This window comes from Seriola aureovittata, chromosome 4 (genome assembly GCF_021018895.1).
Source record: "Seriola aureovittata isolate HTS-2021-v1 ecotype China chromosome 4, ASM2101889v1, whole genome shotgun sequence".
NCBI lineage: Eukaryota > Metazoa > Chordata > Actinopteri > Carangiformes > Carangidae > Seriola > Seriola aureovittata.
Genome location: NC_079367.1, coordinates 25,371,609 through 25,399,290, shown reverse-complemented (window position 1 = coordinate 25,399,290; position 27,682 = coordinate 25,371,609). Strand labels below are relative to the sequence as shown.

General features: G+C 40.5%; 1 long non-coding RNA gene across 2 annotated transcripts; it reads left to right on the top strand.

Moving 5' to 3' along the window:
• LOC130167322 (uncharacterized) lies at window positions 1–26,512 on the top strand. 2 transcript variants are annotated; one of them, XR_008827268.1, is made up of 4 exons: window positions 1–115; window positions 22,173–22,254; window positions 23,435–23,538; window positions 24,062–26,512. It is a non-coding gene; the product is annotated as an uncharacterized LOC130167322 (long non-coding RNA). The 2 variants fall into 2 exon arrangements; XR_008827267.1 differs by lacking the exon at window positions 1–115 and having other exon boundaries at window positions 20,109–22,254.
• The last annotated feature ends 1,170 nt before the right edge of the window (window positions 26,513–27,682 follow it).

Below are 27,682 nucleotides of genomic sequence, written 5' to 3'. Positions count from 1 at the left end.
CCTAGTGTTGGTCTTCAATTGAAAGGCTGGATAGACCCGGGGCGGGACTTCCTGACGAGCATGTTGAACAGCACCTGGAGCTCCATTCCACTTTGGCTCACGATGAATACAGGAGGTGAGTCACGTAACTATAGCCCAGAGCTGACACCTTGAAACGGCAGATAAAGAACATTTTTAACATCTGACAGCAGCGGTGGTTGACGACAGACTTGGCAAAATCTAATTGGTGGAGAGCAACACAAAGGGAAGACACAGAAGGATAGAGTAAGTGCACACAGTTTACATGTGTAGACGTAAAGAAGCGTGCATGAGTAAAGTGAACTTTGGCTAAGACTGATTCCCTGACATCTGATTTGTATTCCAACATGTCTGAACTAACAGCATTCCTGCACACAGAGCAGAAAGCGCCGTCCCTTTCTTTCATTTCACACAGAGAGAAATGAATCAGAGTCAATTACAAGACAAATGATTTCTATTCCAGCTCAGCTGATCAATACACTATAAGTGTTCTAGTTCTTGTGCACCTGTTAACGAGCAAATGTGTGATTCTGTGTTCACATACCAGAGCCGCATCATGCTGTAATTAACATACACACTTTGGCAAAGGTGATGAGGAAGCTAATTTATTCTCTCTTGGAGAAAAAAAAAACAAACACACAGATGTGCTGAGGTGATTTCTGTCGCTCGTCCCTTTGTTTCATGTCCCTCATTAGGAATGCACAACATCTGAATATTTACGAAGGTCAGGTCAAGACCATCTTTGTCCACTTGAGACCCATTGTGTCCCAGTGGAACAGAATAATGAAGAAACCAATTTCCTCTTTTGTCAAAGCTATGCGAACCATGTAATCAGCAAATCCAGCCAAAACATCCTTCAGGAGGAAAGAAAGGGGGGTTTCATTTTAAGGAAATATTGGAGTTTCACAGCTTTTATTGCTTATGATTGTCATCTATTCTAAATGAAAATTTGCCAGATCTTCTGACATATTATAACCCAGCACGCTATTCATTGCCGCACCTTTGTGATTTTTGTGCAATGGCCACAAGGAAATAGCTCTTGCTTCCTTTCATCCTCTTTAATATCTGCTATCAGAACTCAGATAAAAGAAGCAAAAAAAAAAAATAAAAAGCCATTTTCTTATCAGATGTCACCTTTACTCTTCACCTCTGGAAGGTGGTGAAAAGAGGGTGCATGAAAATTAATTTTAATGTTTAACAATTCACGTTGACAGAGGTATTCTTTATTAGTGTTGCTGGGCAGGAGTTTCTCTCTTGGTGTGGGCTCGAGAATCAGTTAAAAACGCCCTCCCAGGTGTTGCGCCACCAGATGGGCTCGGGATGTGATGATAATATATTCCCCAAGCGTTGGCTCTGCCTTTGAAAAATGCTGGTGCTGGGAGAAGATGGCCTTGCGCTGTTTGAAAGGCAAGCCGCAGGGGGGACAGATGCTCTGATATTCCGGCAGGAGTATAGCTGCGGGGCCTCATGGCTGTTCTCTGCCTGGCAGGGGGAAGTTCAGTTGAGTCACGCCTACGCAGCTCAGCAGGATAGGCCGGGAAAAAGGCAGGCGATGAGCGGCGCCATGCTCCTCAGGTCACGTTGCTGCCATTTACCAACGAGGGCAAAAGGGAAGAGCTGATCACAGGCTGTACTAATTTATAGAGTGTCGGGAAGTCTCCGTCTCGCTCAGTGCTTTGCTGCTTTGCAAATAGATGTTAAAAGGCAGCACTTTTTTTTTTTTTGGCTTCTGACCCTTATAAAACAAGAACAAAGTAATCCGTTTCATATGAGGGGGCTGACAGATCTGAGTCCACATGAAAGAGGAAAAGCAGAAAGTGAAACTTGATTAATTGGTTCGCTGAGATTTAGCAATCCAACAGGTGAATCTGTGATTGCATATGAAAGCAAAACTGTCAATATAATCAATATTTTCAATAATTCATATCATAGATAATGCCCGAGCAGGGAAAAACCTCCAGTCCACGGTGAGGTTTTTCCCACACCACATCATTACACAAAGATGAAAGAGATTTCATAGTCTCTTATCTTGTAATAGTTGCATCATATTGGTCCCTCTTCATCCCTTCGTCTCAACTGAAGTATTGTTACATTTCCATTATTTAGAGTAGATTTGCTAAGTTTTGAAAAGTGGGGAGAGGAATGTGACCGTGGCTAGCGTCAGATCATTGAGCTCTACTTTAGTCCACTGAAGGATTTTCAGAATCTGGTGTTACTAAACAAGTTAGACAGCTTCTCTTTGTCTCAGAGGAAGACGGCTAGTTGTGGTTTTGGACTTGCTTATCGCTGTTTATCCAGAACATGAGCCACACAGAGAGAGAGGGACAATTTTCTGAGACGGCACCTAAATACAGGGTACAGACACACTAGTGGAAGCGGCGAATGCAAAGTGTCACATATGTCGTCAACGCTTGTACGACCTATATCTGTATGCATTTGTGGTTGCTATGTGTTAGTTGTTAGCTGGCCAGTTCATATGTTTAATGTACACGTAATTCAGAAATGTTGAACCTTTCCTGCTTTTTCTTAATCCTCTTTTTGGCAAACCTGCAGTAGTTACGGGAAACTTTCAGACTAGTTAGTTCAGCAAGTTTAAAGCAGATATAGTCAACATTTTTACTGATAACAATTGGTTAAATGAGTATATATATATATATATATATATATATATATATATATATATATATATATATATATATATAATATATATATATATATATATATATATATATATATATATATATATATATATATATATATATATATATATATATATATATACCATGTAATCAGCAAATCCAGCCAAAACATCCTTCAGGATATATATATATATATATATATATATATATATATATATATATATATATATATATATATATATATATATATATATATATATATATGAAACGAAAAAGGGGTCCTTTTTATGATGAGAATTATCTGCTTTCTGCAGTTCCTCTAAGCTTTACAGAGCTTTATAGCATCGGCACCAAGAGGCAACTAGCTGTTGAAGCATTCAGCAACTAAAGATCCAGACATTTTTCTCAGGAGTTAGTGGAGACTGAAAACTGTTAACAGGAGAGTGAATATTGGAATTGCACTCAGCAGGTGGACAGAAACACAATTACAGATAACGATAATGTTGCTCGGTAACTCCGAGATGTCTAAATTGACAACTGCATGCGAGCAAGTTCACTATACCTCTGTGAAAAGGGGATAATAGCTCATTGTTGTTTACAGTTTGTTTCAACTGCCCCCATGTTACAAAAATTCAGTCATTAGTTCTAATTTGATGTCACATAAATCTAGAAATGACGAGTCATGATTGGGTGTGAGGCTCCGAAGGGGTCAAATTGTCTCAAAAATCAGGAGTGGATATGACAAACACAAACTGCAGCATCAAAGTAGAGGACTGTTCACAAATTGAACTGAACAGAGATCTGACAGACACGTGCAGCTGTTGCTATAACTGTCATCCAAACTAATTTAACCCACAGTCGTAGCAGTGTTTGTAAAGGTGATTCATTTGCTTCAAATTTAGTGCTTATATTATTTATTCTACCCTCTGCAAACATAAAAAAAAAACATCCCCCAAAAGCTTTCAGACTATATTGTTAGTCCTTGAAGTTGGCGAAAGCCGCTATTGTTCTGTTCAGTTCAAGGTGAAAGCAGGCGATTAGGATTACACTCGTTTGGTTTCCATTAGCAAATAGCAGCAGTTCTGTGAGACGACACGTCCCTGCGCTGTGCCTTCCCTGGCCTCACTGAATTGTGGAGAGGCCTTGGATGCAACAACTGAGTTTATCACTCTTAATGAGAGACTCTGCAGTAGGCCACACTCCATTACACATCAGCCAGATGATAAATTACATTGCCTTCCATGACTCCCTGACCCCAAGGGATGTTTAATTAATCAGAGGCTGGACATGGCCACCATTAGTCGAAGGAACAGTGGTCAGGGCTGCCCTGGACACATTCTCACTCCCACACTTCATTATTTGGCTCTTTTCAGCTCTCTCACCTTGGCAGCCAGATGTGAATATATAGAATTAGAACTGAGAGAGAGGGAGAGAGAGAGACATCTCCACGACCTCATGGGGGCTGTTACCAACACTATCTGCTATTTGAATGTGAAACAACCTCAGCTCTTAATCAGGTTTGAATATGAATAATTTAGTCTCACAGATTAGCGGAGAGTAGGGGGTGGAGGGAGGGCGGTTCACAGAGTGGGATCTAGGGACCCCCAGGAGGGATCCTGGAGGGGGATCCAGGAGGTTTCTGGTAGGATTAGGAGTAGTTTAACAAATGAAATTCAATTCACTAGAAATGATCACAATTACAGCAATGAAGAAGTATTCTGATGAGGTTTCATTCTCTCTGCTATCATGTCCTCATTAATGATGACCAAAGTTAATTCGGTAATAAATCCAATGGTGGAAAAAGTATTCAGACCCTTCACTTAAGTAAAAACACCAGTAAAGTACTGGTTTGGCCCCCCCGACTGATACAATATTACATATGACATTATTAGATGATTAATAGTGAAGCATCGGTGTGAAAGCAGCAGGTTACTGTTGTAGCTGCTGGAGGTGGAGTTAGTTTGAACTAGACTATATAGAGTTTTAAATACAGGGACACCAGACAGATCTGAGGGGTCATGCGATGATTAATGGAGGAGGGAAAATAAATTCTGATTTCTATTAAAATGAAACTATATCAGAAAAATAGAGGGAAAATCAGTATTTGGAGGAGCTGTTAACTACTCATCAACATCTGAAATGTGATGATGACTACACACTGCTTTTTGTATGAAAAGGTTGGAAACCACTGGTTTAATTTGTAACACTGCGTTTTATTTTAAAAGCATGTTATATTACCCACTGTGTAAAATCTTCATCTTAAAATAAACTGTTTACTAAATTTGTCAAATAAATGTATAAAGTGCAATATTTCCCTCTGAAACGTAGTTGACTGGAAGTTTCAAGTAGCATAAAATGAAAAGTAGTAGCTCAAAATTGTCCTTTACCACAGAACCTGAGTAAATGTGCTTTGCTTGCTTTCCACCACTGACTGAATCAGAAACTGTCTTCTTGCTATCTGTCATTCTGGGACAAAATCAAACAGGAATGTGTTAGTTTGTGGTCTGTGACATGAAATATTTCAGTTTTTTTTCTACTTTAACAATCTACTCAACACCAGTTAATCAAACCCTTTTAATTTACTGTATCTCAGGCTGCAACTGATTATTTTCATTACTGATGAAGATATTGATTGATCAATTGTTTTGGTTTTTGAAATGTCAGAAAAATACTACCGCTTATTTTTACTCAACAACGACTAAAGTCTAAACCCCAGACATACAATCATAATATAAAAGCAACATTACAAATGTAGTCCAGCCCAGACACAGCTGGGATCTCTTTCTAAATCTATTTTTTTCTCAGCAAAACCTTCTGTAATTATTCTAGTGGTGATGACATAACCAGGGAAAGTATTCAGCAGGCTGTCTGATGGTGAGATAAGGGTGAAATAGGCTTCTTCTCTAAACTTCGAGGTCACGATCAGAATCTACAGCAGGTAATACACTGACTATAGATAAGAATCTCACACAAGCCCACAATTAACCTAACTATCCCTTTAACAGAGATCAAATAAAAGATATAGCTGATTTCATACGAACACAAAATTCTTCAAGGTTGGATGGTGGGTCCGGGTGCATGGGCAGTGACTGTTTCATTGTGACATCACAAAGTTACAGTCGTCCCGACGGCTTGTTTTTTGTGTTTGGAAACGGGCTGTGTGCATTTCTCTGTGGTTTGAGCATTTTGATACTTCGTCAGTATTTATAGAGCACATAGACCTGTTCACTTTGCACAATCTGGAACTTTTAAAAAGCCGACACAAGACAAAACTAATACACTATTAGGATTCACTGTGCTGGATTATACAACTCAAGCAAGTTTCAAGAGCCTGGTTTTTAGGCCATGTGGAAATGAATGGAAACGAACGGACACACAACATCAGTGTTTGGAAAATGGTTAGCACTAATATAAAGTTTACGTTGTTTGTAGTAAATGGGCTACAACCTGCAAAATCACTAGTCTGGTTCATTAACTTCTACTAAATAGGACTAGATTCTCTCAGTGACCCAGCAGGGGTTCTGGGACCATGCTTTTAACCACTACAGCAAAATTTCACACAACACTTGGGTTTGCTGCTTGTCACAAAAACCCTTGTGCTGTCTCAAAACTCAATTGTTATTTACTCTGGATATGAAGAACTCATTCGGCCCTCCATCTCCTTCCAGGTTTACGGCGTCTGAATGCTTTAAAATACTGGGTATAGGTCTGCCGCTACAAGGTTTATGATAAAGTTGTCCTTGGCTCGGGCAATGATTGTGACGGCCGGAGATTCATGAGTGTCTGGCACGTCAAAGTCTTTCTTTATCCATCTTCTGATCCATCTTTTTGGTGGTGTTCACTGAATACAGAATGCAACTTTGTGGGACAGAAAAAATATCCCTTCGAATAATTGTCAAGATTTTTCTCCACACTTTTCTTCGCAGGAATCAAAACAGCACTTTCTATTACATGTAGATTGTTATCTGCCAAGCTTCAACGCAGCACTAAAAATTAATCTTAAACTCAAACAAACTTGACTGACATGTTTTCCTCTTGCTGCCCAGAGACCCTCAGCATCTCCTGATGCTGTTGTTTGAGCTCGCCTGTCTCTATTCTTCTCCCTATACTGTACATTTGTGTGAACCAAACACAGGCTTTCATTCCCTTGACTCAGGAATACTGCACTGTGATTTGACATTGATCGGGCCAAATGGCTGCATGCACATATTCCTCTGTCCCATTTATATTGTAAGTGGCAGAATGGTGGACAGAGTGGAGAAAAGAGTTGGGATGAATTTCGCCTCAGAATATCACTTTGAAATTGTGAACTTGCCTATTATTTAAATTCAAATGTAAAGTCTGCTGTGAAAGGTCACAAAGACACGGCTGAAATATGTGAGCTGCAGACTGCCAATTGGCGCCCGACTTCTGAGCCTCCAGAAGCTAAATTACACAGTTACTGAGCTCATATCGCCTTTGATATCAGACGAAGGTGACACCCAGACATTTCTGCAGAGCTGCATTTTACCAAACTGTTTCCAAAAAAATCACAGCGGGTGCTCACCTTGGTTTTGTGGTGTCCCTACTTGCATATTCAGCTACTTAATCAATAGTTATCAGATTTCTGAACAACATACAGATTGAGACAGAAATGTGGTGGCCACAGGTTTTTTTTTAGTTGCGGGCTCTGGCCAAGGTACGAGTTACAGCCTCTGTGTGGCAGTGTGTGCTCAGTGTCCCTTTCAGACATTTCAGGCTTAGCCAGCTCTGCACGAACAGCCCTCCTGGCTCCTCTGGTTTGTCTCATCTGCTCTCTGCATGCTGAGCATCTTCCAATCTGGCCGCAAGCGATGGAGAGACTGGCGCTCTCGGTGTCAGCTCTCCTCAGGATTGTCAGAAGTCCTCTGTCAAATCCCCCTGCTGGCTGGCCCTGCAGGCTCCAAGGAAATTAACCAGGAGGAGAGACTGGGGAGGGGGTGACACTGGCAGGAACTTTTCTTCTGTTTATGCTGCAACAGTATTACTCTTTCATAAAAGACATCCTCCGTGATCCCTGCCAGTGGTCATTTCATTTGGGGGAGTGTCAGGGACAGCAAAGGGGCGCAGGAAAATGAAATGGGCCCCTCTGTGTGGCTCTCTGGCAACTGACCAGCTCCTCTCTTTGCAGTTTAGTCTTATTTCCTGGTACAGTTTCCTCAGAGGAACTCATAGAAGGTTCAAGTTGACTCATCTGCATAAATACATGAACATTTACATCAGGCAAGAAATTAACATTTTTTGCTAATAGGCCGAAACAGCTTCCAGGTCCCAAATTCACAAGCAATGTTTGACCTTTTGGATTAAAAATAACCTCCGAAAACCAGCGCTGGATACCTGCCAAAGTGGCATTGAGCTAAATAAACTCCAGCCAACGCCAGACTTCACCAGAATCTGCCTTGAGTTTACCTCCCAACCTGATTAACAGCAAAACAACCTGCTGAACACAACTGTATTGTAAGAGATAAAGTTAAAGGAAACACATTTGCTTGGCTCAGATTCTTTGGTTGAGTGTGCTTCTGAATTGCAAATGTTGAATCGGCGTATGCAGGGGTGGGTACTGACATGCAGCTGTTGTTGACAAAAAAAAAACTTGTGAAGTTAAAACAAATGTGAAATAAAAGTGAGCAGCATCTCATCCAATGAAGGCTGCATTGTCAAAGTGGCGCACTATGATTCACATCATACTTACCCGGACACCTTCTGTTAGTAATTACATGAAAGGAAACTGTCTTCTATGATGTATTTAATCCAGACTGGCTGAACAGACTGCAAACTGATGGTAGGTGGCTGTCCCTTTAATATCTTTTGCTTTGTTAGGCCGTTGCAGGCAATGTGCCAGTGAACGAGCAGAACTATTTTACGGAAATATTGGATTTTTTTCCATCAATGAGATGAAGCATCTTAATGTTTCAGCAATTTCATTCTGTAGTTTAGCCAAAAACAGACATTTTCATCTGGCTGCTGTGTCTATAAACAGTTTCCCAATTGAGTGTGTACTATATATGCACTATATCACTATGTAATATGGTGTATCAATATCAAGATATGCAATTACATAAACCTTGATAGATTTTTATCCACGATGTCCATCCCTAGTGATTGGGAAATTGTAATGGGGTTTCAGAATGAAGGGTCCCCAAAGGTTACATCCATCATGTCAGTATTACTCTGCTGCTAATATGTCCACAATTTTGAAACCTGGTTTCAGGGATTTGCTCCTGTTTAGCTAGAGGAGCATTAGTGAGAGCATAAGCCACTGATGTTGGGAGATAAGTCTGCCTCCTGTTCATCCCAAAGGTGTTGGATGGGGTTGAGATCAGGACTCCGTGCAGGAAGGTCAAGCTCCACCACACCTTTTGTCAGGATGAAATGGGACAGCACATTATTGTCTAAAATATAAAAGTATGCTGCAGCATTAAGATTTTCCTTAAAGGAATAGTTTGACATTTGGGGAAATATGAGAAGATTGATATTGCTCTCCTATGTATCCATTAAATACAGAGCTATAGCCAGCAGCTAGTTAGCTTAGCTTCACATGGAGACTGAAACCAGGGGGGAAACATGTAGCCCAGCTCTGTCCAAACATAACAAAATATGCCTGCCATTACACCTAAAGTTCACTAATGAACACATTATATTTAGTTTGTTGTATCTGTTTTAAAAAAAAAAATGTACTAAAAGGACATGGTGTGGTTTTATGTGCTGCACTATTTTTTGACTGGGACCAGTGACTTCCTGACCTAGGGACTAATGTACCAAAAGGGGTTGTCCACATACTTTCGGCCATGTAGTGTATGACATACACTGTAGAGAGAGATAAAGATACTGAATCTCTAACATAAACGATGAGGTCTTAGATGAAAGAGGGGACCTGCAGGAGCATAATGACTGACTGTTGGATGCGTTATAAGAAGTGAATATACATACACTTAAAAAGAAAGTCATTTCTGTAAGATTCTAATTCCGTGTCATCAGTCCTCTCCTCATGTTTGCCTCATGGTGTCCCTTTCGTGGAAGATTTGCAATATAACACTATTACAGTTCCCCTCTTACAGCTTGACATTTGTAAAGTATATTGAAAAAGCCTAACAGAGCAAAAAAAACTACACCAGGGGGTAAAAAGCCATTGACGGAGATTCTCCTAAAGATAATTACAGTGACAGTGTAAGATCTATGATAATAAGCCTTTTCCACCAGACTACAGCTGAACAAAAGCAGTTGCTAATGCATTTGTACAAGACATTCTCTTGTTAGAAAATAGGGGGGAATTTCAATGTGTAGATAAAAGTGAATCATTGCCAGCCAGTGTCTATTCTTTATTTTCCTCTCTGCCCCCCTGTGACTTCAGAATGAATTCTGAATAGAAGTTTGTCCATATGCTGCCTAATGCGTGGCTCTCATTTCCAGCTGTTAAGAGGTTCTTTTACACTGATTATAATGAAGAGGAATTTTGATAATGAAGATGAGGAGAGGCGAGAGAGATGGAGGAGAAATGGGTTTGATCTTGAAGCAGGGAAAGGGCGTAGGAGTCCTCTGGGCCTCGGCTTCTTAAAAGGTGCTTGTAGCCTCCAGGGAAGATGCTCGCTCTCTCCTTCTCTCCTCTGTCTCGCTCTCTGCGTGTCTTCAGCCTCGTCTCTCACCACCCACACTACTCAAGATCAATTATGACTGACAAGCGCTCTGGTTCAGAACTCGTTTAAGATGCTTGATCTCTGGGTAGATATCAGCCCCTCCCAACCCCCCCCCCCCCCCCCCCCCCCCCAAATTTCTTACTCCTACGACCCATCGTTAGCGCAATCTGAGATCATGCCAAGTACCTGAGGAATCTGTGATTTCACTGAAGCGTATTAAGCATTGTTATCTGGAGAGGACTTTCAATGACTTGTGCGCAGTTTGCCAGGTCAAGTGATGGTTCCATGTTAATTTGACAAAAGAGGGAAAAACATCTTTCACATCACAAACTGGTTCTTCACGGTGTGTTATGTAGAGCTGTAAATTGATATCTTAAGCTTAAAGAATGATTTCAAGCATGTCCATTTGTTGTAAATGTTTTCAGAAATACGCCAGGAAATGGATTATCCTCGCCATCTCCCTTTAGCTAGTGCGGCGGATAACAAGCGCAACATAACATCTCAATTATGATTCAGTGTAAACAGTCGTCTGCGCCTGGAGTTTGCTTAACCTATCCCAAATGAGCATGATGATGAGATCTGTGTACAAAGAGTTGTGCAAACCTTAGGGTCTCAAACAACGTCCAGGATGGATTCTCGTCACATCACAGGCTGCTGGTTCTCTCGTGATTCACACACAAAATTAAATTCAAACTAAAACATCAAATCTAGATGAGCAGGAGGAATACTGACTCCCTCTGAGGACAATGTCTGCGAAGGTTCAGCTGGGACACAATGAGCATGATGATTAGCTCATCATGCTCACAGTCCTTAGCCAGGCACGAAGTCATCAGATGGTCCATTGACTGTATATAAAGATGGAAAACGCATTTCCACTTGCTCCCACTGTACAAAAATGAAGCCAGAATTTCCCGGGCATGAGCGCTGCCATCTTGCGCTGGTGATGTCATTTGGAGCCAGAGTCTGTGCAGTAGTAGTAGCTAGTCACAGCTGTTAGTCGTGATGTTACACAGTGTGGTAAGAGCTCCCTAAAATGATAGAAACCATCTTTGGGAAAAATGTATTTGATGTGTACGTTGATTTGTTAGTTTGGCTCATGTCTATCTGCCAACATGAAGGGGGTGGAGTTTATGACCTACACTGCAGCCAACCACCGGGGGGGGGCGGGTCAAAAAGTGTTGGCTTCACTTTTGCAGAGTTGTATCATGCATCTTTATATTACATTCATCGGGTTGGTCCATCACTTTGTGAAATACTTGAAAAAACTATGGATTGCCATTAAATTTTTTGCACTCAAGGTTTCTAGATCAGTGGTTTTCAAAGTGGTGTCCATGGACCGCCAGGGGCCCTTAAGGGGGGTTCCTATGGGTCCCCAGCAAAAAGGGGAATCATTTATTTTCACTATATTTCCATCCATAAGTAACACAATGACAGAATGTGTGATTTCTGTGATGCGTTTCAAACACTTTCTGTAATAAAACATCTAGGAAATCAAATCAAAGCAAAAATCTTACCAGGTGGGGGAGACCCTGGGATAAAATCCTCTGAAATAAGGGTCTGTGGGCTAATTTGTGTCAGTTTAGGGGCCCTTGATGTGAAAAAGTTTGAGAACCACTGATTTAGATGATAAATTGTTGGCTTTTGGAGAGTTTTCACCTAGTGCCATCAACAGGTAAATCAATATGCATGGTTTATAACCAAAAACCTACAGACTAATGAAGTTCCCATCAGCCTTAGCTTTGCTCTGTGTTGAGTGACTAGCAAGTGCTAGCATTTTTACAGACTAAACTTAGTGGTGACCATGGTGTACATGCTAATACTCAGCGTGTTGGCATGGTAATGTTTGCCTTCAGCTCCACGTACTGTGGTGTACAGCTTCACAGAGGCGCTAGTGTGGCTGTAGACAACAGGTTACATTCCTCTGAGAGACCAATGAAAAGACTTTGTTGCACTTTATTTAAAATTTTGAAAAATCCTGCCTTACAAAAAAAGTACAATAAGCACAACAGCACACCTGACTAATCTTTGTTTAGCCACAAAGGTTTCTGCTAATTATGTTGAATATTAAAGTTTGGACATATTTGGCAGCAGTTGTATTAGGACTACGCTGTATAAAAATAACTCCCATCGACACCCATTGATACATTTTCAACTTAAATGACATGCCTTTTCTCTTCCTTCTGCAGATCCTCTCTTATCACTGACTCTTCCCAGCTGTGCTTATGTTATTCAGTTTAAAGTAATTCCAAATTACCTTTTTGTAAAACAGGCTGTTAAGCTCCCAACTAATATATTACGAGCAGAATTGCTTACACTAGCTCATTGTTCTCGCCTGTAAATAAACTTTCGGTCCTCCACACGACGCACCATAATGAGCCACATATTGACCATCATGCAATTTTAATTCATGCAGAATTTTCTCTGAACTGATCACTGTGAAATTAGCTGCGATAACAACCGCTTATACTACATTCTCAAGCCCCTGTGACTGGCTTTCTGTCCACACACTTCATTATTTCCCCTTCCCACTGCTTTGAATGTGTGCTCATGTTACTGGAAGGGATTTCATGGGGAAATAAGTCTGATAACTCCCAAATTAGGCCAAATAAAATCACAAAGCTCACCACTGGGGATACAGTCAAAAGTGCTGACAGTTTTGTTCTTTTTGAAATGAGACTTATCGCAGCTGTTTCAATGAGAAAATCCCACCGAAAGCTTTGCAATTAGGTTATTTCTTGGTTTACAGAGGATCTGGTTATTTTCAACATCAAATTTATGAATTTGAAGAATAGTGATAGAAGTTTTGAACATTGGCACAGGGAATTTCTATTTATTCGATTTCACAATATCCATCAGCCTATTCGAGCATGGCTGATAGTCATATTTGTAAAATACCCATGAAGCCATCAAGTTGAACAAAAAAAAAAAAATCTTATCAGTACAGTTGCAACTGGCCTCAGCGTCAGACCCGAAAAAGGACAGTGCATTTGTTAATACTAATATCAATATTCCTCACAATCTTTGTTGAGCTGTGAGTGTGAATTGAGGGCTGGCTGATTGGTTTTCACTCTTAACAGGGGCTGTGGAGAGGCAATTTAATTTCTTCTCCTGCCTGTCTCCTAGGAGACTATTTTTTTTATTTATTTATTCATTTTATTTTCATGCTTTCCTCTCCAAAAAATGTCAACATGACTTTGTCAGTACTAAGCACATTCTGTGCTGTGACAGATATCACCTGACCCCAATTTATGAAAGGCACAGAAGAGACACATCCCTGTAGCACAATATGAATATATTATCATCTTGAAATGTCCTGTATTCAGCGGTTGAGAATTATATTGAAGGGTGTGATGGAAATCCAAGCAGACTTCACTTAAATAAGACAAAAGTGCTCTGCTCTGTTTTGATGCAAAGGAAGGGGAGCTCATGAATACTCTTAACATGCAGTTGTCCCTCAATCATGCAGTTGTCCTTCATCAATCTGGTCACAGAATCTGTGATGTGACTGTCAAGCGCAGATCAAATGAAAGTATCAATCAAAAGGCTGCATCAAAAAGTGCATCTGAAGATAAACAAATTAATGAAAAGACAAGCTTTTATTTCCAGATGGCTGAACTGCGAGATCCCATCTTCCCTCCGACACTCCTGACATATCTGTATAGAGTTCCTGTCTGTGCTTTTCAACACAACAGCCATCCTTGAGTTCAAATGCAGCCAATCCTCTGATAGTGTAATGTCATTGTGGCGCCGATATTAGCTATGTGAGGATGGATCTCGGCCTTTCTCAGCTAAACAAGGCAAACAACAGTTATAGAGCAACCTTCTTTCTCCCTCTAATGGTGTTTTCTGCCACTCAGAGAGAAGTGCTTAGGTAATGTTTATTGAATTCTCTTCTCAACAACAGCCATAAAAGCAGACAACATTGGTTGAGGACTGAAGCCTCGACTAGGCAAATCTATACGTTACATAAGCACTCGCTGCACGCGCTCAGATGAAGACATGCACACACAAAACATCTGAGGCATCTGCACAGGTCAGGCTGTGTGTGTGTGTGTGTGTGTGTGTGTGTGTGTGTGTGTGTGTGTGTGTGTGTGTGTGTGTGTGTGTGTGTGTGTGTGTGTGTGTGTGTGTGTGTGTGTGTGTGTGTGTGTGTGTGTGGCTCTCGCTGTGTGTGTGTGTGTGTGTGTGTGTGGCTCTCGCACACACACACACACACACACACATATTGCATTCAAAAGACATCTGCCATCATGTGACCACGAGGCATTCAGATGCTACCCTCCAATGAATATAAAGTATAAACACTCCTCCGAATTCTCCACCCCTGGCCTCTATTTCATGCCATTATCTTGGCATAATAAACACATTAGCTTCTCCCTACCCAATTCCTGCTCCTAAGATGAATCTTTCCCCACTATATAAAATAATTTGCCAACATTATATGTGCTGATGAATAATTCATGAGGGTTCATGGAGAGTTTCAGCCACATCTGAGTCCTGGAGGTGGCAGAGCTGACAGACACACAGGTTCTACAGTTGGACAGGCTCTCAGAAAAGAAAGTGGAGGATTTACTGAAAGATTCTTGCTTTGAAAATGATATACTGTCCCTTATACTCGCTCTGAAGGCTGCTTATTCACACAGACATGAGGGCAGTTTAAATGAAGATGCAGGATCATTTGATCTCTATTGAATTGTCATAATTGGTTCAAGTGGAATGATTTCTAAGCTGCTCTGTCTGGACTTGTGTTTCCGTGTTTCCTGTATACTATAAATATGCTGCAGACTTTATCAGTGCTAAACTTTGGGAAAACAACCTTTTTACTATTATTGTGCTGAAAAATGAAAATTTAAAAAAAGCATACTTTATGAAGCTTCAGAGTCAGATTTTTAGGGGCAATGGAGCTTGATGAACTTCCTTTCCCTGCAAAAGTCCCAGCAGAATTCACTCTACAAGTATTCATACCAAATCCATAACTAAGGTACTTTGTCATTACTTTCCAAAACCACTAAATAAGTGCTCCATGAATAACTCCTCACAACTTATCTGCATACCCCAGTGGTAAAGATATGATTACGTTTAGGCAAATTGAAGTTAGATTGCCTTCATGGTTAAAGCCCATATGTGAAGGATTTGACTACTATGTCTGACAGTAATTCACCAGCTGACTGGACCTATTTTCATCAGGACTATTTTGTATTTCACAAACAAAAAACATATGCTATAAGATTTTATAATTGCTTTATTATTCTACTCATATGCTCTTTAAAAGAAAGCATTGTTGAATATTATTATATTAGGAGATTAGACATGAACCCTGATCTCTTGTCCCAAAGTCCCACCCTAACCACCGACCTTTAACTTTTTATAGCGCTACAAGAAAGTCATACTACTTTCTGCTTTGATACAGAGTGAAAACCGGTTATCTTAAGTTATGATTAGTGCTGTCATAGTCTAGAGAAGAAAGTCTCCTGCACCATCACCTCCAGTAAACTTTACTAATCTGTGTTTAGCTTGTAGGGTTAGGGTCTCAGCCCTCATTTATATGCTGGATCTTCTGTGTTTGTAATATGTGCTGCTTATGCTAAAACCTGACATTTATCTGTAGAGACAAAAGTCAAAATTTCTTATATTAAACTTGATTTTAGCTGTGCTTAAATATCCAGAGATCACTAACAGGTGGACCAGAGTCAAGATCCGGACCCAGATACCGTCCCATCTGGACCGGGACAAATAACTTAGTCAGAATTATTAAATTTCGCTTCTCAGCTAATCATTGTGACAGGAGTCAGTCGGTGAGATACACACTCAGGGGAAAGAAGTCAGAGTAATGAGGGGGGATAGTGGGATCTAAGAGGGAAAGAAAGAGAAAAGGACGTGATAAAGTCTCTCATTTTGTAAAATGAAAAACTTTAACAGGACAACCCCCACAACAAAAAGAGGTCTAACTGGACCTCTCTGACCTTTAATTGAACAGCCCTGTGCTACACTGTCTATGTTTGTCCAAAGTACACCACGGGACAGTATCAGGAGCAGGAGACTGTGAGCTGATGTTAGTTACAGCTTTTGGTTTTGTGGTAGTACAGGGTGTAATTCCTGGCAGGCAATCATATCAACATTGTAATTAATTAAGTTAATATTACAGTATCTCATGCAACAGTGTGTTTTGCTCAGAATGAATCATTTTTTAAGTTTACAATAACCAGATGTCAAAACTACAGGGACAGAGCTGTGCAGACACTGCAGACTCAGGTAAGATTTTACATGAGCCCCAATTTATTAAACATTCATCCCATCTGAGCACGTTCCCTAGCAGCTGCTGTACACCGCTCGCCCTTATTGAGCACCGATTGAATAAATATGTCAGCTCTAATCAAGTTCTGCAGAAACACTTTGGTGTTTTGTAAGCCCGAGGCATGCTCTCTGGTGAAGAGTGGCAATAAGCTCCGAGGATGTAAACTTCCAAGGGATCTCATACTCAGACAAATGTCTTCACTGAGTCTGTTATAAAATCTGATATATGAACCCTTCCTCTCTACATTCTGTACAGCATCTGCAGTCATTTTGAATGTGTGTCTTCAAGTTGGGCCCAAAACTAAAGGTATAACTAAGAATAGCTACATTTAGGGTTGTAAAGACTCCTCATGAACTGTGATGGGTCAACTTGAGCTGCTTTGTTCATGTTTCTATGTGTTCCAGGTGCTGTTAGTCTCACAAGACAACATTAAGCAGTTCAAAGAAAGACTCTAATCTTCTTGTGCCAACCCATTTCCAGGCCAGGCCTTTTCCTTTTTATTTATTTTTTATTCATTTTTTTTATTTTCTTTTTTTTTTCAGTATCACAAAGCAAATGTAATAACACATTAACAGATTTCAGGTTTCTATCTAAAAATGAATGTACACTACTATTTCTGTCAAATGGCAGAACCATAAATTATAAATCACTCCCTTTGTTGTGGCCACCTATTGTGTAACATCCCAAAAAGTATAATTCAAACTGCACTGCTTCAAATAATGACAGTGTTTGCCAGAAACTGTGTTTTAAGGTCATGACCACTTTGAGGCTCTTGACTGTAAAATTTGTAATTCAAGTCACACTAACAACACAGCTATGGGGATGGAAATATCAGCCTGTCAGAAGGTCGACAATCAAATATCTCAACAGCTCAAGGATTTCTGTGAAATTTTGTGCATACATTCATGGTTCTCAGGTAGTGGAACCTACCCATGTTGTTGACCCCCTGTCTTTTCCTTTAGTGCCACCATGAGGTTGAAATTTGTGCTTTTGAGTGAAATGACCTCAACACTATGGACTAATTTGTCCAGACATTCTCAAAATGAACTGTATTAATTTTGATGACTTTTCTTCAAGTGTGAACATGGCAAAGATACCTACTGAAAAATAGTATGTTAGAACCGTTGTTTTGGTCCAGGTTCTATATTAATATTGTGAAAGTACCAAAGTGCTCAGTCCACAGAGAAATGCACACAGCCTGTATTCAGAAACTGAGCCTTAAAACGAGCTGTCAGGACTTCTGTAACTTTATGATGTCACAACAAAGCAGTCACTGCTCTCAGCAATGCCCGAAGCCCCACCCACCTGGACCCACTATCCAACCTTATAGGATTTGGTTTCTCTGAGTGTTTTACCTGAATTCTGCTATATAACTATTCCATCACTCAGAGTACAGTCAGCCAATCAGAACAGAGGCTCAGAGCCTCCACTGTTCTGATTGGCTCACCGACTTGTTGTTGCAGAGAGAAGTCTGAGAGAGGAAGTGTGAAACTACAGTGAGATAGTTTTTGGTTCTTAAAACCACAAATATATAGTTGTTGATATTAAAACTTCAAATAAAACACTGGGAAGGTGTAAAATATGGGATAAAAAATGTTCTTGGTTGAATCTATGTTAAGTTTTTGACTCTAGCTTAACTGTTAATTCAGACTGAAAGTAGCGACAACATGAAAGTGAGTGAAGTCATTCATTTTCTATGTGAGCCAGCATCTCTTGGGGTCAAGCAGCGACGTGCCCATTGGCGACGTACCTCGGGCGGTATGGGCGTTTGAAAACGTTGAAGTCAAGGCAACTTTAGGGTACGGTAATGGGATATGACAGGGTTCTTCTGCAACCAATAGGAATGTAGAAGTGATCTGCACTAGAGGACACTAGAAAACACAACCATGTGAACTTTGGTTCCCATTAAACATTTGTTCCCAAGCTCAATAGAGGAGAAATTGATAATTGATAATTGCTTTCCCCATCCTTTACGATGTGTCCTTTTTTGCTTACAGGGACTAAAACGATCCATGGACAAAGGTGTCTGACATTGTAGGTGTTCCAGGCGTGATGTTAAGGTGTAGCCTATGATATATTTTGTGATAATAGAAGGGAATTACATGCTTACTAGCTTTGCTGGCCTTTTAAGTACAGTTTGCAAGACCAAGCATCCTGAGCAAACTTGCAAGTTGCATCTACGTCATCTAAGTCAAAGCGCCCAGGAACTTCTCTAGCGTCTATTGCTGTCGGTCTGATTGTACAGTTTTTGGTTGTTGCAGCTACTGAAAATCCTTTTCCATTCTTGTGATGAAGGGGATTTCATCTCTGGACCCACAGCACCAAGAGTGACTCAAATATTCTGTGCTGTCACACAGTTGGTATCTGTGGACCACCATGGATTTGATCAGTTTGGCTGCCTCACATGTAAAACCATATTCTTTCTGTTATTAAAAAAATGTCTGTATGTCCTAAAAAATATATATCATAGCATAGACATGTTTTAATGATTTAGTGAACCCAAAATGTCCTGAGAAAATGAACAAACATGACACAAACATCTATACAATGAACAGAGGACGGAAAATAGTGGCAGAAGAGAATCGTGTCTGCTTTGTTATGCCTTGTTTTCAAACACAACAACAACTAGAACAACATGCTGAGACTGCGCTGATATAAAAGATCCATCAGTGTCAAAACTTCATTCATACATTATTAGATTATGCACATGCGGCAAGTCAAACCCAAACGTCTCAGGTGACTGTAGACGTGGACGGACAGACAGACAGAGACAAAGACCAAACTGGCTTAAGATTTGGATTTAAATTGTTCACTTTACTCTCTGCAAACCTTCAAAGGGCAACCTTCACTCCCTCCAGATTCTCTGATTTGCTGTTTCTGCCCCAACAGCGATAACCTTCAGGTCAACCTCTTCTCTTCTCCCTTTATGGCAGCATGTCACTGTGCTATCCTCATCATTACCGCCCCAGAATTCAATATAGATTTTAAAACAAAAAATGATCTAAGTTATATTTATACAAAATGGTAAGAAAAGCACTGAGCAATTCACACTACTTCATAAAGCCACAGAGCAGTGACTGTGAGAAACACAACTGAGGCACTTGAAAATAGCTCTAAATATTTTAGTAGGAATTTGTAAGATGTTTGTTGTTCAGCAACAGTCTTGATATTAGCATCAAATCAAATGGCTGTGACATGAAAGGGTTGCTAGTGCCAAACCCACTGGGAATTAACAGCCAACTCTGCAGCTGCATCTTTGTTAGCTGATTGTCTGTAGGCCTTTTAACAGCAGATGTTTTGATATGTCATAGCAAGAAGAGCACATGTGTGACTGGCTCTTATGTCCAGAACTGCTCGGTTTGCTGTGTTTCGCAGGTAAGCTGGAAACTCCTCCGTCAATCATTGTCCTCTCTGCCACCTGCTGGCTGACCTTTAAAATCCCACGCTAAGCTCCACCCACTCTTTCTCACACTGCAGCCAGGATCAGCAGCATTAATACCAGTAACTATTTCCTGCCTATTTTGTCATCTTTTGTTTATTTGCTTTGCAAATCATAGGTCTTGTTTGACTGTGTCTCTTCCCTTGAGCTGGGGTCGGAACATATTCGGGGGCTCATCCGGGATCATTACATCCAGGGGAGTTGAGTTGTTTTGTTGTTTTAGATTGAGCAATCCTGTGTTTGTTTGTTTTCAGTGGTGTGTTGTGTAACACTGTGGCTGTGGGCTGCTGTGTTTCCCCTCCTGGTGAGTATATGGTAAGTATAGTCTGAGTGCTGTTGACCTGAAGTTGACATTGATCTCCCTGGTTAGTTAGAGAGTGCCAGCTGGACTGAGTAATCCGTCTTATCACTCACTCATTTGTTTTTGGTTTTTTTTGGGTGCCTTTTTTATTTTTGATGTAATCCTGGGTGGAGAATATTTTCTCCGGTGTGGGTAAAAACTTTAGGTCCATATGGCGGAGGCTTACTGAAGTTTTGCTTGCTTGGTAGTCGGTGATTTAATCAGTTAGAGTTAAAGTTGGTGCTCTGTTTAAGTGTCCGGGATCCTAACTTTATGTGTTGCGCAGCTTTTGTATTGTCAAGTGGTGGTTGTGTAACTTGACTTTGTGTAGGCAGTTCTCTCTGTGTTTGTTCCTTTTGCTGTTCAAGACCAGCGGGTTCTGGTGTTTGCTTGGGTAATTGTGTGCTACATTAGAGGCTCGATGGATTGTTTCTAGTCCTAGATAGATAGAGAGAGTGTTTGTGATTTGGCAGCTTGTGTGGTATGGGACACTTTGAGCTGTGTGTGATGCGCATATTGGTTTCAGTTGAAATTTCAGATTTCAGGGGCAGTTAACCATTTGTTTAGATGTAGGAAAGTTGTCTAGTATGGCAGCACTTTTTGACTTTATTAGTGCACCTTCAGAGGAGTTGCTCGAGCACTTCACTAAAGACCAGCTCTTTAAACTTGCCAGCAGAGAGAAGAGAGAGATTATTAAAGAAGGTCTTAGGGTCTTTTCTAACCGAAAACTTCAGCAGGGATGAGCAGCGTTGCTATGCTGCCATTTCCTACTTCCTTTGTCATCTTTTTGTTTGTAATAACCTTTGCTTTGTGAATCACAGGTGTTGGGGTCGGGGTTGTAACTCTGATAACTTAAACAAAGGCTGCATTCAATGTAGGCGTGCTATCACTAATGTTACACCACGAACTATGACAATGCATATGTCTCGTGTGAAAAAGGCTAACAACTTGCTAAAACAATGGTGTAACAGGTTAATTGCCAGTGTCTGTTGCTTTTATTTATTACATGCATAGCACCACACACAGTCTCTGTGACATCAGTCTGTGCACTGCTACACAAGCCAATGTTTTTCTTTTCAAGTCCTATTAAAAGTTGTGGGGAAAGTATTGCTATCAGCTGTTTTTCTTCTGTACCTGCAGTGGATGTTTGCTTGCTCTTAGTATTTAACAAAATCAGACAAGTTAGAAAAACACTGTTATCAAAGAGAGAGAGACAGGCAAAACTTTACACTTCAGGCTGTGTTGTAATGATGTGACAAAACTGCTATCAGAAAAGGGCTGCAATTTCATCATAAGGTATTTTGATGTGGCTTTGACATCAGTGATTAAGGAGGATAGCATGTGATAAGCAGTAATGGGCTGTCAGTGTATTATCTAGTGTCAGGGAAAGGTGATGCAGGAATAGAAAGGAGCAGCAGGAGGCAGGGGGGAAGCGAGAGGACAGACTCATATGAAAGAAAAGTGCTGCTGACAGTTCCACCTTTTCCCGAGGCCATTCATGTTATTTTGTAAAACAGATTTAAAACAGACAAAACCGAGAACATCAAATCATCAAATCATTTTCAATAATCAAACTGGAGCTGAACTGAACCTGAGAGCACCAGTTGCTCTGAGCTAATTTTCCGAGGAGGGGATAGAAACAGACCGAGCACAGAGTATGCTGACCTAAATGCAGACTTTCCTCTTATTTATCTCCATCTGTTATTTACCAAAGCACTTTTCTCTGGCTGCCGCAGAGTGACTGGAGAAGTCCCTGCATTCTCCTCATCTCACTGCTTACATTTTACAGATGGCTCCCAGATGGGTCAGTATACAGACCTTCCTGGAAACCTATTTTGTGAAGGGACTGCAAACAATTAATTTGGTTTACGGTAAGATAATTCACAAATAGAAGAGTAATTGTTTTCTCTTTGAAGCCGTGATGAACACAATATCTTCAGGGGATGCATGTGACCCCTTTGTTTACAATGTTTTATTACATGTGTAACCCTGCACCGATTCATTCAGCTGCAAACTAATGGCAAATGACTATATGAAGATATTTTGTAGTAGAAGATCATAAAAGAATCATAATTTGACGTATGATGCTTATACTGTATTCAATATATTTATTATGCATCACTATCTTTTTCATAAATGACATAAATAATATGTTTTACTTAATAGTAGAGCGTTATATTCTCGATGCATCTCTAAGCTCCTGAAAAACCAGGCATTGCAACGTTAAAATAAAAAATACAATTTCTCTTATAACATGCATAGCAATGCAACATTATATGATGGTATTAAGGTGTGAAAAATGAACTTCAGCTGAAATGTCAAGAGTAATGTTGAAAGTGAACGTGTGGATATTGGCGTGAATGGGAATATAGAAAATAGCAGGAGGTATAGCTACTTTTTTTAAAAAGGGCCTCTTGTATTTTAAAAGTAAGTATAATAGATGTTCCTGCTCTCCTCCAGGTTGCAGCTCATCTTGTTTTTAGTTCCTGTAAACAAGAGAACAAAAATACCAAGTTATTTAAAATGGCTTACATACCTGCATGACAAAAGTTGTAATCCTGACAGACATTCGCTCTTGGGAAGAAAACAAAGCTCTTGGAAGCACTGACAGTATATTATGGTGTATTATTGCTACACATGAGGCTTATTTACATTCTTTTACAATTTTAGTCTTTAGGGCAAAACAGATTTCTTTTGAGTCATGATGTAATATTACAGAATCTTGTGTCTCCCCCTAAGTCATAGAAATTCAGTGCAAAGTAAATTAATAATAAAATCAAACTTAGTGAAGCTCACATAAATCCACACAGATTTACATAAGTGATTATGCTGTGAGACAGACCAGTGAAATCTGCTGTAGAAAGACAGGGAGGCCACTGTGTTCTATTTAAAAATAAAAGTAGTGCAAAAGATGTGTGAAAATGTAAAATGACCAAAGCAGCAAAATGACCTCCATGTGCTAGTGGCACCAGTGGCAGCTGGTTGAGCAAGGTAGACTATGTATGCCACATCCTCCAGCAATGAGATAATGATCCCTCCATTATGTTGTAGACTTGCCCTAGGCTCTTCTCCCAGCGGGACATGCCCAGAAAAACTCTGCAGCAAGGTGTCCAGAGGCCATCCCGATCAGCTGCCTGAACCACCTCAACCTGAAGGTAAGAGAAGGAAACCTATGTCAGCCCATGGTACCTGTGATCTCATTCTTTCTCAGGTCAGCTTCCTCCTCATCATACTTTCCACACCTTCCAGACACTTAAGCAGAAGGTGGGCACCATGGCCTCAGATCATGGCTACCAACTTTCATCATTAGCAAACCGCCTCAGTTCTTTTCTAACGAAGCCATCGGAGCTGCATCATCAGCATAAACCCGAGATATGAGCCTGATTTCCCAATCTGTCAAATTACAAACACAATCGGTGACAAAGCACAACCTTGGCCGATGGCCACAGAGAACGCATTTGACTTGTTCTCAATCAGGTTGTACAAGGACTAGTTTGCTGACAGCAATGTCAAAAACTGCTGATCTACACAAGTTGTTATCCTCACACCGCAGGCATTGCAGCTCTGCAATTAAATGCATCTGTACTTAGAAGGATTGGCAACAGAGAGAGCGGCTGGGCGTTTGAAGAGTCTCAATTGTCTTTGTGCTATTGGAGGCTGTGTCTGTGTTTTCCCCAGAGGCCCCACAGAGCGCGGACCCATGGGAGCTGAGAAAAGTGAGCCTGTGGAGCACAGCGACATCGGGAACAGAGGCAAAAGAAGGGAGGCTGAAACCTCAAGGACAGAGAAGCAGAGGTTTTTGAATGTTGTCAAAAAGAGACCTGTGGACGGCCAAAACAAGCCTGAAAAGACTCGAAGCTTGTTTGCACAAACAGGAGAAAGGACTATTACATAAACAGCCTCAATGTTTTTTCCTGTACCTCACGGTTTGAATTCTGTTTTATTTTTAGTTGCTTGTTTTTAATTATTCTGTGGCTGTCTACTGGATTTTTTTAACCATTATTTATTGTGCTACACATCTTTTTGTAATAAACATGTTTTTTTTTTAAATATTAATTCTCAAGTACCTCTCCATACATATCTTAAACTATGTAACAATCAATTTTGTTTAAAATGGTTTTCCAACATAAAAATTGAAAGAAAGAAAAACGGCTTATTGCGTTAGGTTGACAAGTGAAATAGCAGAGAGTATCAAGATGGTTAGAGGAGGAAACAGCCACATGTTTATGTATCACAATGGTAAGTGTAGTTATTTGTTTATGTTGCTTGTTAACTTGTAGCTGGCAGTTGGCTGATAGTGTTGGTGGTTGTGCTCTCTGTACCAAGTCTGATAGTTAGCATTAAAGGAGACACTGCGGAGACTCAGCGACACGTTTGAGCCTCAGTCAGACCCAGACTCAGGTGAGGAGTCTGTTGTGATCAAAACCAGTGACCAACAGACATGTCAGAGCAGTTAGCATAGTTAGCATCTTTTATTTGTTTATGTTGTCTGTTAGCTTGTAACCGGCAGTCGCTGACAGTGTTAGTTGTTGTGCTTATGCAAACTCTCTCTCTCTGTACTGACACAGCTTCAGGTTTATTTAGGCACACCCCCGTCCTCGTAAGTTGACAGGATTGGTAGATACATTGGAAACTCTGGCTGTCTGATCCTGTTTTTATGAGACTGTCATTGGGCTCACTGCAGTTCTGAGATGAACTCAGTCATGGTGTTCACTGATTATTTTGCTCACGAATGTATTATATAAAAAACATCATATGGACGTGTCAACAAGGTTAAAAATTTGCTGAATTGTTAGAGAATTAGGAGATCTGTTAGAGCTTAGCTTATAAATATATTTTGCTCTTGTGTTGACACAATGCTGGGCAGATACCATAGATCTCTTGGTGTTGATTGTCCACAGGGCAAAGCACATGCAGAATATTACGTTTGTCTAAGGTTAAATTAAACTGTCTACATGATATATTTGCATGTATTTTCAGCCTATTAAGTTCATGTGAGCATGACCTGACGTTAAACATTACAGCTTCAAGCCATGAACACGAAGCCACGCTTTATAACTCTGACTATACGTGCAGCCTGTTCAAAGAGGAGCAGATCAAGCCTCTTGGCTCCAAACATGACAGGGAAGCAGCAGGTTGTGAAGCTGAGGAGATGAAGAGACTCGTCCAGGCCCAAATAAGGTAACATCTACAATCCCTTCAGTTGTTAAAATAAGGTTTAATCACTGTTATGTGTGTTTGTTTTGTTTTTTTTTTAACTTGAGGCCAAGTAGCGGTAACACAGGTTAATTCCTCCTCTGTTTGATCAAAGTCAGTGTGATACAGAGAGGTATCCCGTATGGACGAATGCCAAGAATGAGTTTGGGCTGTTGGATCCAAATGCAGTAATGCTAAAGGACTAGCCACTAACGATATTGGGTGTTTCTGTTTGGGTTTAGATTTATCTCAGTTTCATCAGTTGATTTTATTCTGCATTCTACCAGCATATTGTTTTAATCCCATGTATTTTGTCTGTCAATTCCAAGGGTGCTACATGAATACAGTACCTGTATTTTAGCCTTACATCGATACTACTTAAATCCTCCTCTGTAATCTTGTAAGGTGGCTGTTGATGGTTTGTTCTCATTAGCAATGAATAAAGCAAGCTGTGGTCAGCCTGCAGCACTGCGCTGCTGTCCATCTCTATGCTCAGTGTGTTGCAGACACTCACAGATTTGTCAAAATATGGCTAAGTTTGCTATTTCTGGCAGAGTTTCTGAGCTTTGATGAAAGCAACAGCTTAACATGGAAGCGGCATATTTAGCTGGAGCAGTGATGAGTATTTGGAACGTACTGAGAATACAGATGGACAACAGAGAAGTGGATTATGCGTGGTTTGAGAAGTTTTAATGGACATTTTAATACCGTTTTTCTACTGTGAAATCCTGTCAGTGTTGGAATCCACATTGTAAATGGTTGAATTCAAGCTGCTGTTCTTCCTCAAATGAGAAAACTACCGTCACTGTCTAGACCTACAGGTGGGAAAGTTTACCCCTGTGCACAAGCTGTTTCTATCCTAATGACTAAGGAAATTTAAAAAATGCAGGTGAAATAAACTGTGAGTTGGCGAAATAAAATGTGAAAAAGTAATCTGTGTGTTTCAGTCAGTCAACAAGTGTTGCAAGCAACAGCCTAACTGTCCACGGTGCAGCCGGTGCACTACACTGGGGCCCAGTAGCTGCCAGGGGCCCCATCACACTTACAGTTTTAAGTGGTAGTCTTTTATATTTTTATTGCACTTGTTGAAATGTTCCAAAAGCTGCATGTTCTATTGAAAATAAATATTTTTTCTTTCCACAGCTTATTTAATTTAATTGGTTACTTTCTTCTCAAAAGATTTGAAGAAAGCCGAATTTGACCGATGAGCTCACTCTCTGTCACTTGAGATAACGCAAATGAGCGGACTTCAATTTTTTTTTTGACCTTTTAGCAAGAAACGAGTTCTTCAGCAAATGGACGATTAAGTTAGCAGCATAATGTTTAATAGTCCAAACACAAAAACGGCGATAGAGGAGGAAGGATAGAAAGAAAAAAGATGGGGTTTACTGCTAAAGTGACTAAATTAGATACGTTTTTACTCACTATGCCTCAAGTTCATTGAGAGTTCAATGTTGGCGTGCAGCTGGAGGCTAACGTTAGCTGGAATTGCTATATTCTCAATAGAGAACAGCAGAGTCAGGAATTTGGACTTGAGCAGTGTTGTTAATGACTCTGCTGAGCGGGAGGCCCGGAGGATGAACTGCTAATGGGTGAGTCCAGGTTTCTCTGTTTATGGAGCGGCTTCAGGGATTTAAAGAAAAATATTTGCACCAGGGCCAATCAGAGTTATGTTATGCTACAGGTTGGGCGTACACTCAGAAAGACACGACATAATCACCGCCCCTTCCCACTTAAAAGGCCGTTCATGTCATTTTTAAGAAATGAATGCGTGTCCTCTGTCGTCATCCACAGTGTGGTGTTTCTGTGAGTTGGAATTTCCCCTGCAGTGTTTGCCATATCTGTGAGGACAGTACACCCCGGTGCCCTGCTGCTCTCCACACCTCATCTAATCGTTGTTTTCCCCTGTTTCCTATGTACTGTATGTTCTGGTTGCTGAAGTCACTGCTTTCACGTGTGGGTGTCACAGGGACGTTATCTTAGTTCGCTGTGCCGCAGCTTGACAGTCGCCTGCTGACTCTGCTGACCTGCCATTAACATGCGTCTCAGCTGTTTTCGATCACAGGTGGACAGCTCTGAGCACGTCAGCTCACACCTGGCTTT